The sequence below is a fragment of the Nerophis lumbriciformis genome, linkage group LG06 (genome assembly GCF_033978685.3).
Source record: "Nerophis lumbriciformis linkage group LG06, RoL_Nlum_v2.1, whole genome shotgun sequence".
NCBI classification, from domain to species: Eukaryota; Metazoa; Chordata; class Actinopteri; order Syngnathiformes; family Syngnathidae; genus Nerophis; species Nerophis lumbriciformis.
Window position 1 is genome coordinate 19,516,580 of NC_084553.2, and position 14,434 is coordinate 19,531,013.

The 14,434-nt window shown below is 35.8% G+C and overlaps 1 protein-coding gene across 1 annotated transcript in view; it reads right to left on the minus strand.

Annotated features, from left to right (window-relative positions):
- il16 (interleukin 16) overlaps positions 1–14,434 on the minus strand; it is a 119,816-nt gene that overhangs the window by 13,639 nt on the left and 91,743 nt on the right. The gene's annotated exons all lie outside the window — the stretch shown is intronic.

Sequence of the window (14,434 nt, forward strand, 5' to 3'; positions counted from 1 at the left end):
TCGAAGTGGAGGAACATAAATAAGACCGCCCACAAAACGACGCCTCTTGTAGGGACGGTCAGAAAGCGTCTTGAAGATGGTCTCTAAAACATAATCTATGCAAAGTCTTGACCAAATAACCACCTTTACATGTTATATAGACCACAAGTGTTTTGAACAGAGAAAAAAAAATCATATTCAGAGCCATAACTAGGATTTGACAAATATTGAGGTCAACAATTGGTTGTCCAAGAGAAGCTTTAAAAGGCTGAAATCATTGAAGCACCATATAAATAATTAAAGCTTACATTGAGGTAGAACTATCACGTGTTGTATTATCTAACATCTTTGACAATCAGCATGATTTTGTAACAGTCCACTTTTTTTATTAATATGCTGAAGTGGTAGTGTTTTTATTGATAACTCTTTTAAACTTGACAAACAAATAAGCTCAGTGGTAAAAACTGCCTTATTCCAATTTAGACCTCTCCAGAAGGTCAAATCTTACCTGCCCATAAACCAGTTAGAAATAGTCGTGCATGCACTAATAACATCCCGCTTGGATTACTGAACTCTGGCATTGGCATCAATCAGTCTTCCACTAGCCGCTTACAACTGGTCCAAAACGCAGCTGCACACCTGCTCACAGTAACGAGGAAACATGAGCACATCACTCCCTGTACTGGTTTCTCTCCACTGGCTACCTGTTGTTTTTAGAAGTCATTGAAGATTTTATATTTTGTTTTTGAATTTATCCATGGGCTGGCTCCACCATACATATCTACCTACTTATTCTGCGCACCCCTGTCAGAGCGCTAAGGTCATCTGACCAGTGCTTTTTAGAATGCCCAAGGTTGAGACTGAAGACCAGAGGAGACAGGGCTTTTGCAGTAGCAGGCCCTAAACTTTGGAACGCTCTCCCTCTGAATCTCAAAACGGCAACATCTCTCGATAATTTTAAATCTTCTTTAAAAACTCACATACTTGCGCTGGCGTTTAACACAAGCTGAGCATTTTTATCTTTTTAACTGTGTTTTATAAATGGTAAATGGGTTATACTTGTATAGCGCTTTTCTACCTTCAAGGTACTCAAAGCGCTTTGACACTATTTCCACATTCACCCATTCACACCCACATTCACACACTGATGGCGGGAGCTGCCATGCAAGGCCCTAACCATGACCCATCAGGAGCAAGGGTGAAGTGTCTTGCTCAAGGACACAACTGACGTGACGAGGTTGGTAGAAGGTGGGGATTGAACCAGGAACCCTCAGGCTGCTACACTGCCACTCTCCCAACTGCGCCACGCCGTCCCAATTATAGATTGTTTTGTACTTATTGTGATTTCTATACATTTTTTACCTTTTTTTTTTTTTTTTACACAATTGTAATGTATTTTAACTGTGCTTTATATATATAATGTTTTCTGCTTATTGTGATTTTGATGATTATTTTTTTATATTTTACCTTTCTGTTTTAATCTGTACAGCACTTAGGGGCAGTAGTCTGTTTTAGAAATGTGCTATAAAATTAAATCTACCTTGACTTTGACCAAGTTTAGCGTATTAAACAATGTCTGGGGTGGTATGGCGTAGTGGGTAGAGCGGCCGTGCCAGAAACCGGATGGTTGCAGGTTCGCTCCCCGCCTCTTGACATCCAAATCGCTGCCGTAGTGTCCTTGGGCAGGACACTTCACCCTTGCCCCCAATGTCGCTCACACTGGTGAATGAATGATGAATGAATGATAGGGGGTGGTCGGAGGGGCTGTAGGCGCAAACTGGCAGCCTCGCTTCTGTCAGTCTACCCCAGGGCAGCTGTGGCTACACATGTAGCTTACCGCCACCACCAGGTGTGAATGAATGATGGGTTCCCACTTCTCTGTGAGCGCTTTGAGTATCTAATAATAGAAAAGCGCGATATAAAATCGAATCCATTATTATTATTATTATTAATGTTAACATCATTAAAACCAAACCAAAACTTTTACCGCAACCGGGATTCGTAGCCAAAACCTTCTACTCCGCAAAGCAAGTACTAATGACGCCGGCCACGGAGCCACCGGAAGTGCAGGTGAAACATTTCTGGTCATATTTTAGTCAGTAACAGAGCATGACCTGGCCAGGAATATGTTTGGGGTAAAATATGAAGCGCCTTGTTATTCAATAATTTACATTTGAATGCCCTTCTTCATGCAAAACGGGCCTCCACCCACTGATCGCAAAAGCCCTACGCAGAGCGCGTGTTTTGCATTTAGGGCGGGGCGACACTTGACTTACACGACAATGTTATTATACCGACAGTGTTTCACATCAATTTTATTCATGTGAAACTGGCATTAATTACGTCAGTATGACTTAATGTTAATATTATGTTGATAGCACATTTCTTATCGGATAATATTTAAAGTAAAAGTGGACTTCATTGAATTACGTTGTTTGAGTTTTAGCTGGCTGTGTATGACCAAAGATCATATATTAAGAGAGGGTGATCTACCGCATGTTGTACAGCGCACACGATGAAGATTTGCAGTCAGTTATATCACCTTTTTTTTGTCACTTTAAAAAAATACAGAGGACATGACCTCGGTGTCCTCAATGGTAGTTATGGTCATGATCATAATATGACCCCTTTTGAGCCTTTACTACGGTCTTATACCACTATTGATCCGATACCACGTCAGCAGGAATTACACCCACTTTTACTATTTTGTAGTGTGGAATGTTAGAAAATACTTGCTCAAGTGAAATTACTAAAACAGAGAACAACAGTAGGATTAAAAAACACTAACCTATTTATTAATAACCATCTGACTTATGATGTCTTTAAGTTGAGGTGGAGTGGCAATTGTTTTTTTGGCAACACCTAGTTCATCCATCTTCTTCCGCCTATCGGAGGTCAGGTCGCGGAGGCAGCAGCCTAAGCAGAGAAGCCCAGACTTCCCTCTCCCCAGCCACTTCGTCCAGCTCCTCCCGGGGGATCCCAAAGTGTTCCCAGAACAGCCAGGAGACATAGTCTCCCCAACGTGCCCTGGGTCTTCCTCGTGGCCTCCTACTGGTCGGACGTGCCCTAAACACCTCCCCAGAGAGGCATCTGGGGGGAATCCTGACCAGATGCCGGAAGCACCTCATCTGGCTCCTCTTGATGTGGAGGAGCAGTGGATTTACTTTAAACTCCTCCTGAGAGACAGATCTTCTCACCCTATCTCTAAGGGAGAGCCCCGCCATCAGAAGGAAGAAACTCATTTCGGCCGCTCGTACCCGTTATCTTGTAACCCAAAGTTCATGACCATAGGTAAGGATGGGAACGTAGATCGACCGGTAAATTGAGAGCTTTGCCTTCCGGCTCAGCTCCTTCTTCACCACGACGGATCGATACGGTGTCCGCATCACTGCAGATGCCACACCGATCCACTCTTCCCTCACTCGTGAACAAGAGTCCAAGGTACTTGAGCTCCTCCATTAAGTTAAGCTCATGACACAGTAAGTTGAAGGATGCGGACACATTTGTTGCTTGATACTTTATAATACACTTCTGCCTTGGAGACTTTGTATTTGTATGTAGTATGCAACTGTGATTATTTGATACTCGTTTATATTGACAAATGTGGTGTTTTAGACTGCAATATTGTTCAATTAGGAACACTACGTATGTCTAGCTTGTGAGCTTAGCTGTTGTGTAGCTGATAGCACCTGGTAGGCTATAGTCTAACCTGTTTATCTTTTGTAAATAACATCACTACAATACAAGAAAATACCAACCGTGTCTGCTTATTGTAGGACATTAAAGATGTTCACTGTCTGTCCAGTTTTGCTTTTCTGTGTGGGCACAGCTGTGTTTGACAGCCTTTTTTAAATTCTTATTCAATATAAGTAATAATTTCAAAAAACTATAGAAATGTTTTTAAATATATGTTCTGTTAGACTAGTAATGGTAACATAAGATAAGGCAGTGTTTTTCAACCACTGTGCCGCGGCACACTAGTGTACCGTGATATACTGTCTGGTGTGCCGTGAGAGATTATGTAATTTCACCTAATTGGGTTAAAAAATGTTTTTGCAAACCAGTAATTATAATCTGTAAATAATGTGCCGTTGTTGAGTGTTGGTGCTGTCGAGCTCGGCAGAGTAACTGTGTAATACTCTTCCATATCAGTAGGTGGCAGCAGGTAGCTAATTACTTTGTCGATGTCCGGAACATGGTTTTTCGTGATCACAATATGCAGATTACAGCGGGAGGCAGCGTGAAGGTAAAAAGGTATCTAATGCTTAAACCCAAAATAAACAAAAGGCAAGTGCCGCTAAGAAAAGGCATTGAAGCTTAGGGATGGCTATGCAAAAAGAAGCTAAAACTGAACTGGCTGCAAAGTAAACAAAAACAGAATGCTGGACGACAGCAAAGACTTACAGCATGTGGTGCAGCAGACGGCGTCCACAAAGTACATCTGTACTTGACATGACAATCAACAACACAATAGGAGCGCAAGACAAGAACTAAAACACTACACACAGAAAAACACCCAAAAACTCTGAATAAGTCACGGCGTGATGTGACAGGTCATGACAGTACACCTACTTTGAGACAAGAGCTATAGTGATGCTTGGTTATGGTTTGAATTCATATCCAACAATTGCGAGAACAACTTTTTACTGTCAATGTCGGCTGCTGAGTTTCATTTTTTAATGTTTTCTGCTGGTGGTGTGCCTCGGGATTTTTTCAATGAAAAAAAATTGTGCCTTGGCTCAGAAAAGGTTGAAAAACACTGAGATAAGGTAGTGTTCTTATTGTATTTTTTGGATCGAAAAATTTAACTTTGAGCATGTTGCAAACAGCCCCTTTAATGCTCTTCAACATTCACACAATTAAAATGACGTCATATAACATAAACAAATGAGTGAATAATCAATGAACTAATTAACACACAATGGATATGGAGGCTATTCAGTATATGGCAAAATATATGTACAGCAGAACATAACCATAAACAGCATGTCATGTATGAACGTGTTCATGTCATACTGTGCTAAACACCAACATAAACAAGTTCTGTATACTTTTAATTCCAGGTATGATGGAAACATCATTACTGAGAACCATAAAAGGATCATTAAATCCTTACTCCATTAAATGAGAGATATTAAGTCAAGTCATAACAGAGGCTTTATCATCCAGAACAACATTTGAGCTGCAGTATGGAACAGGAGTTGAGTCATTAAGTTGTTGTTCAATTAAATAAGCTCATTCACGAAGCTCAATTAACCATTCATATTAGAAATATGTTTTCAACTTGGATTAATCCAATTCTCCTCAAACAGTGGGGTAGAGGGGCGCGGTGCGATGCATGGGTGTGTGTGTGACCCCAGGGAACATGCTTTATCAGAATCATGCAGTATCATGCGTCAAACCTCGCTTTGAAAAGCTATGCACTACAAAATGTGCTCATTGTAGCCACTCATCATGCCTTCTCATTTGTTTTTACATTTTTGACATAGCCAGTTCAGAAATACAATTAAACACCTGTCAAAAGTCCCCCTCCCAAAACAAGTAACCTACAAAAATTATATATAAAATAAAAATTAAAAAAAGAAGCATGAATCAATCAAATAAGTACAGGCAAATATTGATATGAAGCCACAGACAACTGCACTCCTGAATGTCCCCAACACAGCTATATGTGCAGCAATACACAAAATCAGACAAGAGGCTCATCAACCATCCACCTTTTAATTACTTTTCAATCGGATTTAAATTTGAAATCAGTCACCGTGAGGAATGAGGAGCTCACAGTGCGGCAGTGCGCAGGGACCCCTACAAGTTGCAAACCCCTTACAACATAAATGTTAAGTTTATTATCATATACTCTATGGCCTCATTATACAATCAGATATAAATAATATCACTTTAAGGAATACAACATTCATTATTTTAGATGGATGATCATTTGTATAATTTTTTAAAATATTTTAAGTTGTTAATATTCAATCACTTTATAATGATACATAATAAAGTCCTAAAAACACATGAAACATAGGTGGTGGCCATTTAGTTCTACTACAACTTTTTTTTTTTTTTTTTTTAATTTTGCTGATTATTTGAGAATAATTTTCTGTATAAAATTTTGATAAATATACATGATATTGTTTCAAAACACAAATGACTAATAGATGGTGTCTAGTTGAGCATGTTATGGATTGTATTTTGGGGAAAAATATTTTACTGATTTTAGCACATTATTTTTCATAGACATGCACCTGGGGATAGGTTGATTGGCAACACTAAATTGGCACTAGTGTGTGAATGTCAGTGTGAATGTTGTCTGTCTATCTGTGTTGGCCCTGCGATGAGGTGGCGACTTGTCCAGGGTGTACCCTGCCTTTCGCCCGAATGCAACTGAGATAGGCTCCAGCACCCCCCGCGACTACAAAAGGGACAAGCAGTAGACAATGGATGGATGGATGGATTTTTCAAAATGTATTTTCAATAGCTTTGTCATCATACAATATACTGTACCAGCTTCAAAATACAGGACTTATAGATAGTGTCTAGTTATTCCTACTACAAATCTTATTTTTGTTTTTTTTCAATAACTTTTACTGATTTTTGAGAATGATTTCAAATATTTGATTTTCAATAGCTTTCAGACTATACAACATATCACAAAAATCTCAAGACTTATAGACATTGTCTACTACAAGTCTTATTTTGCGGAACATTTATTTTGATGATTTTTGGAATGTATTTAAAATTTTCAATTTTCGAAAGCTTTGAGACTGTACAATATATCTTCTCAAAAATCACATGATTTATAGACGGTGTCTTGTTCTTTCTACTGCAAGTATTATTTTGGGGAACAATTATTTTAATTTTCAATAGCTATAAGACTAATATTATAAAACATATCTCAAAAAAACACATAGATAATGTCTAGTTTTAATTTTTTTTTTTATAAATATTTAAAATGTTCAATAGCTTTAAGACTATAGAACACTTCATCTTAAAAATCACCCAACTTATAGATAGTGACTAGTTATTTCTACTACAAGTCTTATTGTGCAGAAAAGTTATATGACTGATTTAAAAAATATATTTTAAATGTTTAATTTTTAGTAGTTTTTAGACTATAGAACATGTCATCTCATAAATCACATGTTTATAGATTGTGTCATTTTTTTCTACTACAAGTTTTATTTTGCAGAAAAGTTATTTCAATGATTTTGAAGAATATTTAACATTATCAATAGCTCTGACACTATAAGACTATAAATCAATCAATCAATCAATCAAGGTTTACTTATATAGCCCTAAATCACGAGTGTCTCAAAAGGCTGCACAAGCCACAACGACATCCAAAGACTATCTCAAAAATCACATGACTTATAGCTAGTGTCTAGTTCGTTCTTATTTTGGGAAAAAATATTTTCGGGTGCTGGTTAGCGCCTTGCATGGCAGCTCCCGCCATCAGTGTGTGAATGTGTGTGTGAATGGGTGAATGTGGAAATACTGTCAAAAGCGTTTTGAGTACCTTGAAGGTAGAAAAGCGCTATACAAGTATAACCCATTTATCATTATCATTTAATGATTTTTGAGGAATATTTAGAATTTTCAATAACTTTAAGACTACAACATCCATCCATCCATCCATTTTCTACCGCTTATTCCCTTCGGGGTCGCAGGGGGCGCTGGAGCCTATCTCAGCTACAATCGGGCGGAAGGCAATGTACGCCATATCAACTCAAAAATCACAAGAAATATAGATAATGTCTAGTTCTTTCTACTACGAGTCTTATTATGTCGAAAAGTTATTTTAATAATTTTTGAGGAATGTTTACATTTTAAAATGTTCAATAGCTTAAAGTCTGTACATTATTTAAAAAATCACATGACTTATAGATAGTGTTTAGTTCTTTCTACCACAAGGCTTATTGTGCGGAAAAAATATTTTAATGATTTAAAAAATATATTAAACATTTTAAATTTTTAGTAGCTTTAAGACTATAGAACATATTATCTAAAAAAAAATTATTATACTTGTATATAAACAGTCTTATTTTGCAGAGAAGTTATTTTAATAATTTTTGAAGAAATTTCAAATTAAAAATGTTCAATGGCTTTAACACTGTACAGTATATATTTTCATAAATCACATAACTTGTTTATAGTGTCTAGTTCTTCATATTACACGTCTTATTTTGGGGGTAAATTATTTTAATGATTTTTGAGAAATATTTAAAATGTAACATTTTCAATAGCTTTAAGACTATACAACACATCATCTTGAAAAACACCTGACTTATAGAAAAGTGGCGAGTTCTTTTTACCGCAAATTCTATTTTATGGAAAAAGTTTTTAAATTATTTTTGAAAAATATATTTAAAAAAAAAATCTTAATAGCTTAAAGACTGTACAATATATCTTCTTAAAATCACATGACTTATAGATAGCACCAAGCTCTTTCTACTACAAGTTATATTTGGGAAACAAGTTATGTCACTGATTTTTGAGTAACATTTAACATTTTTAAATGTCAATACTTTAAGACTATAGAACATATCTCAAAAGTCACATGACTTATAGATAGTGTCAAGTTCTTTCTACTACAAGTCTCATTTTGGGAAAAAATATTTTAATGATTTTTTAAGAATGTTTAAAGATTTCAAATTACAATAGCTTTAAGAAAATAGAACATATCATCTCAAACAATACATGACTTATAGATGGTGCCAGGTTCTTTCTACTACAAGTCATACATTGAAAAAAAGTTATTTTGTTTAAAATGTCCAATATCTTTAAGAATATAGAACATATACTCTCAAAAATCACACGTATATATTTAAATTTTCAATAGCTTTAAGACTGTATAAACAACACATAATCTCAAAAAACATATCACTTATAGATAGTGCCTAGTCTTTCTACTACAAATCCTATTTCGGGAAAACAATTATTTTACTGATTTTTGAGGAATATTTAAAATGTTCAATAGCTTAAAGACTGTACAATAGATCTTCTCAAAAATCACATGACTTATAGATCACGCCTACCACTTTCTACAACAAGTACTATTTGGGACAAAAGTTATTGAACTGATTTTTTTAGGAAAAAATGTCAATTTTCAATAGTTTTAAGATATAGGACATATCATCTCAAAAATCACATGACATATAGATAGTGTCTAGTTCTTTCTACTACAAGTCTTATTTTGGGAAGAAAATATTTTATTGATTTTTGAAGATTATTCAAATATTTCAATGTTCAATAGCTTTAACACTATACAACATATAATCTCAAAAAATACATGACTTATATATAGTGCCAAGTCATTCTTCTACAAGTACAAAAGTTTTTTTTTATGATTTTTTAAAAATATTTAAAATTTTCAATTTCTTAGTAGCTTAAATACTGAAAAATATATCTTCTCAAAAATCACATGACTTAAAGATAGCACCTAACTCTTTCTAATACAAGTTCTATTTGGGAGAAAAGTTATTTTACTGATTTTAGAGGAATATTTAGAATTTTTAATTTTCAATAACCTAAAAACTGTACCTTCTCAAAAAACACATAACTTATATATAGTGCCTAGTTCTTTTTACTAAAAGTCTTATTTTGAGAAACAATTATTTTAATGATTTTTGAGGAATATTTAAAATTTTCAGTTTTCAATAATTTGAGACTACACAACATACCATCTCAAAAAACACACTCTAGTTCTTTCTACTAAAAGTCTTATTGTGCTGAAAAGTTATTTTATTGATTTTTGAGGAATATTGAAAATGTTTAATTTTCAATAACTTTAAGACTGAACAATTTATAGTCTCAAAAATCACATGACCTATAGATGGTGTCTAGTTATTTCGGTTTTATTTTGGGGGGAAATTATTTTAATATTATTTGAGGGCAATACAATATTTTAACATTTCTCAAAAATCCGTAAAATATTTTTTCCATACAATAAGTAGTCGGAAAAAAAAAGATACTATCTATAAGTCATGTGATTTTTGAGATGATATGTTCTATAGTCTTAAAGCTATTGAAAATTGAACATGTTAAATATTTAGAAAATATCAGTATACCTTCTACCCAACATGGACTTGTAGTAGAAAGATCTGTTTATAAGTCGTGTGATTTTTGAATAGATATATTTTAAATATTCCTCAAAAATAAATAAAATGTTTTAATCTAAAAATAAGACATGTAGTAGAAAGCACTAAACACTATCTAATAGTCATGTGATTTTTTTAGATGATACAGTATTTAGTAGAAAGCACTAAACACTATCTAATAGTCAGAGGTGGGACCAAGTCATTGTTTTGCAAGTCACAAGTAAGTCTCAAGTCTTTGCCCTCAAGTCCGAGTCAAGTCCCGAGTCAAGACAGGCAAGCCCCGAGTCAAGTCCAAAGTCAAGACTGGAAAGTCTCAAGTCAAGTCCTAAGTTCTGCATTTTGAGTTTCGAGTCCTTTCAAGTCCTTTTAACCACAGACTAATATATTAACACAGATTGTGTATGCTTTTCAAACGCTGTATTTATTTATTAAAACAAGTGCATTTTAAATTGCAGGAAAGAAAATTGTGCTGACATTGCACTTTATAATAGCACTAATAACCAGTCATTTTAAACATTAACTCATTCCTTTACAGAACAAACACATTAAAAAATAAAGTGCAAATGTACTTATTTGTACAAAAGTGTTAACATTGAAAAAACATGACATATACGTGAACATAACAAAAAAGTTGTACTTTTTATATGTCAGGGCCCTATGCTGCATTGCATTTGCAAAAGACCAAATTAGCCAAGAGTCTGTCAGTCATTTGTGCACGATGGGGGCGTAGTATTTATTTTACCTTTATTTTACTATTTTTGTCTTTTTTTAGGTGGCTAAAATACGCGGTGCTGCTGACCGCCGTCTAACGTTACGTGTGATATATTGACTAACGTAACCCTGCTTAAAAAAAATCACTGAACAAAAAGTATGAATAAGGTAGTGAACTGCAACAGATTCCCGTGTTTGCAATAACGTTATAACATTAGCAGTGAGTTTACAGCCTCACTGATTTAACTACACAGCAAATAAAAGTTACGTTACTTAGCCAATAAACGTTATCTTACATTCAAAACTTACCGTTCTTTGTGCAACTTCAAATGCCGGACGAAGTTGGAAGTTGTTGCCTCTCCATCAGTAATTTTCGAACCGCATGTGTTGCATACTGCAAACCGTTTTGTGTTGACCACCTCGTAATTTTTATACCCAAACGAAATTATTTTAGGTATCATTTTTTGTTCACTGGCGTGTGGTTTGGACATGTCTTCTTCGTTGGTTGTCCTGCAATTTGATTGGATGAATGCTGTGTGATGAAAACAAAGTAGATCTAATTTGATTGGCTGTTGTACTGAGCTCAGTACAACAGCTGGTGTGCTCTAGAGCACACCAGCTGACACACGCAACGCTGATAGACAAGTACACAATGAAAAATACGGAGCGCTCCCGAATAACTTTTTCATCTTTGGGTTTTGGGGAAAGTAGCAAGTCATGTCAAGTCATGTCAATTCAAAAGGCTCAAGTCCAAGTGAAGTCACAAGTCATTGATGTTAAAGTCTAAGTCGAGTTGCAAGTCTTTTTACATTTTGTCAAGTCGAGTCTAAAGTCATCAAATTCATGACTCGAGTCTGACTCGAGTCCAAGTCATGTGACTCGAGTCGACACCTCTGCTAATAGTCATGTGATTTTTGAGATAATACAGTATTTAAACAATCTTCAAAAATCATTGAAATATTCTCTTCGCACAATAAGACTTGTTTTAGAAAGAACTAGACACTATCTATAAGTCATGGATTTTTTGAGATTACATGTTCTATAAAGTTTAAAGCTATTGAAAATGGAAAATGTTAAACTTTTCTCAAAAATCAGTTCAATCATTTCTGCCCCAAATAGGACTTGTTGTAGAAAGAGCTAGGTGCTATCTTTAAGTCATGTGATTTTTGAGAAGATGAATTGTACAGTCTTCAAGCTTTTGAAAATTGAAAACTTTCAATATTTCTCAAAAATCCGTAAAGTAACTTTTCCCCCAAATAGGACTTGAAGTAGAAAGAACTAGGCACTATTTATAAGCCATGTCATGTTTGAGAATATAAAGTGTACAATCTTTAAGCTATAGAAAATTTTAAACATTCCTCAAATATAAATAAAATAAATGTTCCCTAGAATAGGACTGGTAGTAGAAAGAGCTGGATACTATTTATAAGTCATGTGATTTTTGAGATATGTTCTATAGTCCTAAAGCTTTTGAAAATACATTTGTTTTAAATATTTCTCAAAAATCAGTCAAATAAATTTCCCACAAAATAAGACTTGTAGTAGAAAGAACGAGGCACTATTGATACTTCTTGTGATGTTTGAGAATAAATATTGTGTAGTTTTTAAGCTATTTAAAAGTGTTAAATTTTAAATATTTTTCAAAAATAAGTAAAATAACTATTACCCCAAAGAGGACTTGAAATAGAAAGAGCTAGACGTTAGGTTGATTGGCAACACTAAATTGGCCCTGGTGTGTGAATGTGAGTGTGAATGTTGTCTGTCTATCTGTGTTGGCCCTGTGATGAGGTGGCGACTTGTCCAGGGTGTACCCCGCCTTCCGCTCGAGTGCAGACAAGCGGTAGAAAATAGATGGATTGATGAATCCATACAAATTCTAAGAATATCATCTCTTCCTAACACAGTCTTGCATTGTTAACTAACAGGATACATTGTACGTCTGAAATTATTACAGAGACTTGACAATGTATAATAATTTAGATTATAATTTGTTTATTATGTATTTTCTTGTCAGGGGTTGCTCTTTGTAGACGGTCTCTAATCTGAGCCTCAGCTGTTGAAAAATCACATGGACAGGTTTCCTGCCGGATCACAGATTGTATTGCTGAAAATGTTTTTTTGGGTTTTAGAGCTTATGAGCTTTTATCTCCGAATTTGCAGATCCCTTTCTAACTTTACCGCAGTCACCAAGGGTCCAGTGTACAGAGTCCAGCGTGGGCAAGTTTAAGGACTTCCTGCAATAATTGCGCGGTAAACTTAGTCAGACGGTGGCCCACACAGCCCTCAGGAAAGCCCACCACTCGGACATTATTCCACCTGGAGCGGCCCTCCAGATCATCACATTTTTTCGAGAGGAGATCCATGGTGGCAGTCAGCATGTTGACGCCAGCGCAGAGTTCGGTCAGCTCGTTAGCGTTAGCATTAGCAGCAAGCTCCAGGCTAGCAATTGCCTTGCCATAGTAGTGTGAGTGTGAATTATATTTATATAGCGCTTTTCTCTAATGACTCAAAGCGCTTTACATTGTGAAACCCAATATCTAAGTTACATTTTTAAACCAGTGTGGGTGGCACTGGGAGCAGGTGGGTAAAGTGTCTTGCCCTAGGACACAACGGCAGTGACTAGAATGGCAGAAACGGGGATCGAACCTGTACCCCTCAAGTTGCTGGGCACGGCCACTCTACCAACCAACTCTAGCAACCATAGTACGAGAGAATGATCTCGAATGGCTCCACTACAGCCCCTATTTCTCCTCTGACAACGGATTTAAGATTGTCGTTTATCTTCCGACTTATCCTACTCAGTGGCTTAGTGGTTAGAGTGTCCGCCCTGAGATCAGTAGGTTGTGAGTTCAAACCCTGGCCGAGTCATACCAAAGACAATAAAAATGGGACCCATTACCTCCCTGCTTGGCACTCAGCATCAAGGGTTGGAATTGGGGGTTAAATCACCAAAAATTATTGCCCGGGCGCGGCACCGCTGCTGCCCACTGCTCCCCTCACCTCCCAGGGGGTGAACAAGAGGATGGGTCAAATGCAGAGGACAAATTTCACCACACCTAGTGTGTGTGTGACAATCATTGGTACTTTAACTTTAACTTTAACTAATCAACCTACAAAGGGGAATTTGCAGGCACAATCCACAAAAAGCAGCTACACATGAGAGGTCAGTAAAAAGTATGGTACAGTTGACAGCTGGAGTCAGTATAAGTGCCAATAAATTATAAAAAAGGTCACATATCCACAGAGCCCCCGCTAAGCACGCCTTGCACCAACCACAACTCAATTTGATTAAAGAAAATGAACACAAATTGTTTTATTCATTTTTTTTGTAGGTCAGTGTTTTATATATTGTGCTCCTAAAATAATTCTTAATTGAGTTTAAACATTTGTATTCGTTTAGTATCAAATGGTTCAAGTTAGTCAAATAATTTTTTTAGTTTAGGATTTTTCTTTTTCTTTTCTGGCAAATTGATGCACTTGAAATAGTTTATGTTGCAGACTAAAAACACAATGTTAAAGTTATTTTTGTAAGTTGATCTATATTTATTTCTATTTTCCTTGTTTTAATATTTAATGTTAACAAGAAGACAATGTTATGCACAGGTGTACAGTTTTATAGACAAATGTTACTATTCATAGTAGGA